The 4,452-nt window shown below is 42.7% G+C and overlaps 1 pseudogene; it reads left to right on the forward strand.

Annotated features, from left to right (window-relative positions):
• LOC123600443 lies at window positions 1-973 on the forward strand (annotated as a pseudogene).
• Window positions 974-4,452: the final 3,479 nt, after the last annotated feature.

A 4,452-nucleotide genomic window follows, 5' to 3' on the forward strand; every position in this document is an offset into this window, starting at 1 on the left:
ATGGAACTCAACACCAGTGCCCCACCCTTTCTGCTGACCGGCTTCGTGGGCCTGGAAAAGGCTCACCACTGGATCTCTATCCCGTTATCTGTCATCTAGATTGCCATACTTCATGGCAATGGCATTCTCCTATTTCTCATCAGCATTGACCATAACTTCCACAAGCCCATGTACTATTTCTTAGCCATGCTGGCAACCACAGACCTCGGGATGACCCTGGTTACAATGCCTACAGTGCTGTGTGGGATGTGGACAAATCATAAGGAAATCAGCTATGGCTCCTGCTTTTGCCAAGCCTGCTTCATCCACACTTTCTCTGTCATAGAGTCTGGGATTTTGCTTGCCAAGGCCTATGATCAGTTTGTTGCCATCCACAACCCACTGAGATATACTTCCATTCTTACCAACACCCAAATGATAAAGATTGGAGTGGGGGTTTTCATGAAGGGATTTACAGTCATCTTGCCTCCAATATTGCCTCTCGATTGGTTTTCCTATTGCAAATCCCATTTCCTCTCTCATGCATTCTGCCTCCACCAGGATGTCATCAAATTAGCCTGTGCTGACATCACCTTCAATTGCCTATATCCTATTGTGATGGTATTTTCTATGGTCCTAATGGACTGCCTGATAATCTTTTGCTTCTATATTTTGATTCTCAAAACTGTCATGAGTATTGCATCTGGAGAGGAGGCGTCCAAGGCCCTCAACAAATGTGTCTCCCACATCTGCTGTATCTCGGTCTTCTATGTCACTGTTTGGTTTGACATTCATCTACCGATTTGGGAAGAAATGTTCCCCATCTAGTACACATCACAAATAGCTACATCTACTTCCTTTCCCTTCTTTTATGAACCCTGTCATCTGTAGTATTAAAACTAAGCAGACTCGCAGTAGTATTCTCCAGTTCCCATCAAGAACATGGTATTTACTTTCTCCTGTCTGGAAAAGGACTGAGAGATTAAAAACATAATAATTTGACAGTCATAAATTTCTAAGGAAGACATTAGAATAAATGTACAAATGCCAGAAAAAAAGCATTTCAGATACAACTGTTTTTTTCTGCCACTCCCCTTTATTTTTCCCATGAGGATGAGATGAAATAAGTCATGTAAAACACTAAACACAGAGCAAGCTGCTTAGCATAGCTCAGTTGATATTCGTTTTGTACTTAACACTCATTCAACTTGCAGCAGCTCTGATGTGACTCTGGGTTCATGGACTCTGAGTGGCATGGTCCAATAAATTGAACACAGATTCCGTTCTTGGTTGTTTTTTCATATGGACTGGACATCCTTACAACATTGCAACCATTAACTTTTATCTGTTGTGTCCCATGTGTGCACCACCTGCCTTTTCTAGAACTTGTCATCAGTAAAGCAGAGTCTTTCTGAGCTAATTTCCAAATGGTTGCTATTGAACACAGTACGCCAAGAAGGCAACTGCACAAGTAAAATAGGAATGCTCTATTTTTACGTCGTGAAGTGAATTCACATCAGCAAGTAAATCAATTCCTGATCTAGGGGAAGAAGTTTTATTACGATGATCCTGACAAAAGGAAAAGGTGCTAGTCAGAAATTATATATAATCAGAGCCTCAAGAGGAAATTAATTCAGAGTAGAACTGGACTTGATTGGTACTTGGTATGTATTCCTCACGTGTGCAAAACCTATGTAGGAAGAAAGACAAAGAGGAAACACATGTGTTAGGAGCAGGAGAAGGCCTGGGCTGTTGAAAGGGTTTCATGGCAGGCTGTAGGGAAGTTTCATGCACATATCAGGTAAGGAGGGATTCAGATAAGGTCTCATTCTTAATGGTGGCAGGAAGGGTAGTTATAGATTCAATATAAGAAGAGGAAGGAATACATTTGCCAGAGTTCAACAAGCCTTATACAGGCAACCTGTATAGAGTAAGATTATTTCCCTAAAGACTGATGAAATCAGGGCCAAATATAAATGAACTTCTGTCTTCTGCACATTCCCTTGTCCTTGATCGCCAAAGAAGAACTTCCCAGAATCTCTGTAATTTTGGGTAATATGGAGGCAAGCCAAATGTGCAAATGTGGGACTCTGGCAAATGCTCTGGTTCAATTTACAAGCTATGTAATGTGCCATGTGTGTGTATCAGGCACATGGATGAGCATACCTTCGTATTTAGGAGCACCTGCCACACTTGAAATTTCCTCCTTCTTCCTCCTCCCTTACTGGACTATGAAAACCACTATAACCTAGCTTTAAGCACAATGCTTTGAGTGGAGTAGGAGCTTAATAAAATGTTCTTTATTAAATTGAATAATAAACGAGGAATGGATGATGTTCCTATGTCTATTTTTTTGTAATCCTGCATCATTATATATAGATAGTTTACAGGTAGAGGTAGAGATAGAAGTCTCTGTATTTGGGGCATCCCACTAAGCTGTTTGCACACCACTATGTGACAGGAGACTCCCCAAAGTGAATAATCAAAGTCTCCTGTGTACAAGGTCTGCCTGTTCCTTCCCGGGCACATCGTCTGAGTACACTGAGGCCAACCTCATAGGACACCTTTCTCAACTTCCCTAACTTTCCATTGATGAATTTTCTTTTGAATGTAGATATATGAAATGTTGATTTTTAGTGAATAATTTTCAATCATTGGGGTCTCCATGTTTTCCTAAGAGCTGCAGGATACCCAAGGAGAGAAAAAAGAGGAAAAAAATACAGAAGAGGGTCTATAAGGGGGTTTCTCAAGCTATGGCTGGTTCTTCACCTCCTTGTCATAGCAGCCTACTCAAAACCAATTACAAATATAGTGTATTTTTAATAACCTTGAATTCCAGCCACAGTTGATTACATCTGACAAGGAATATTTTTTTTCTTTTTATTCTTTGAAGGAGAAAAAGAGTGAGCAGAGGAGGGAAAGCAAGAGAGGGAGAGAGGGAGACAGGGAAAATCCCAAGCAGGTCTGCATTATCAGCGCAGAGCCTGATGTGGGGCTTGAACTCACAAACCATGAGATCATGACCTGAGCCGAAATCAAGAGTCAGACACTTAACTAACTGAGCCACGCAGGTGCCCCAGAACATTTCTTTTTTATTTGGGAAGGAGTTATACAGACATTTAGTTCATTAGTGCCAGGAACTGAGCCACAATTGAAAATAAACTCTTTACTATGTATCAGAAGTCCATGGAAGTATCTAGCTAACTGAAGGACTGGTGCTCACTGAGTAACAGGTTCTGTGCCTTGAGAGCAGTGTTATTAGAGTATCATTGGTGTTTACCAGCTATGGAAACCATGAAATTAGAGCGTAGGGTAATGCCAAAGACAAAACTATGCCAGGCTGGTTCCATCCCAGCGATAAGTTGTCAGCATTATCTTACCCACCCACCCACCCCCCGCCTTGGGGAATAAGGAAGAATAAGATCAAGCATGTGGTAGAAAATACTGTGAAGAGATGCATTTAGATAGAGATAGAACAACCCAGTATTCTGCGGTACCAGTCAGCAAATTTCTTCTCCTTTATACACAGCCATGGATATGGTTTTACTACCCCAAAGAAGTTCTCCCATAAAGAATATTCACACATTAAAACATAGTGAGATACACATGTCACCCTGTCGCCTGACAGGGCTCTAGGTGTGACGGACTACTGTCTTCACACTATTCTGGGTACATTAAGGCACTGGTGAGGCTGAACATTGCAATAAAATGCACTCGTGAATTTAACACAACCTGATACATTATGCAGTAATGTTTTTAAAAATCTTTAGATAGAACCTTTGAGTATCAGGGTTTGGTGCAGATATCACCTCCACTTCAAACGACATTCTCAACAGTGTCATAGATGTCATTCATCTAACGTCATATAATGTCATACCTACTGGCTTGAAGGCAGGATGAAGATTATGTCCCTAGCCATTCTTAAAGGGTCTCTGCCTGCCTCTCAGGGGATGTGAAAGCCTGACTGTGGCCAGAGAGGCATGACTGTAAGCTGGAGAGGGGGCCCAGGCTCATCAATAGCACTGGGAATCACACACGTTGAAGCACCAGCAAGTGCCAGTTAGAGAGGGACTTAGGGTCAGTCAACCAGCCACGGAGGAGCCAGGCAATCAGTTATTTGTAAGGGCTAGCTGGTGATGCAAGGGCCCCTGAGGGACACACGTTGCTCGTCCAGCTCTATGCTTAGGATCAAGTGACTTAGAGGTGAGCCCAAGTGGACAAGATGAGGAGAGACAAGCCTCCAGTAGGAAGAGAAGGTCGGTGGAACAGATAGGAAAGAAAATGAGTGAAAGACAGGTAGAAGACAAAGGAGAGCGGGCCAGGGAGACAGGGGTGAGGGTCAGAAAGGGAACCCAAGGGGAGGTCTCAAAGGAAACCAGGTGTTCCCCTGGGACCATAGTTCAGGGAAATCATTCTTCATCAGTGACTCATCCTTACCTGTCCCCAGGCAGGAGTCCCCATGCATGCAGGGTT

Source organism: Leopardus geoffroyi, chromosome D1 (assembly GCF_018350155.1).
Source record: "Leopardus geoffroyi isolate Oge1 chromosome D1, O.geoffroyi_Oge1_pat1.0, whole genome shotgun sequence".
NCBI classification, from domain to species: domain Eukaryota; kingdom Metazoa; phylum Chordata; class Mammalia; order Carnivora; family Felidae; genus Leopardus; species Leopardus geoffroyi.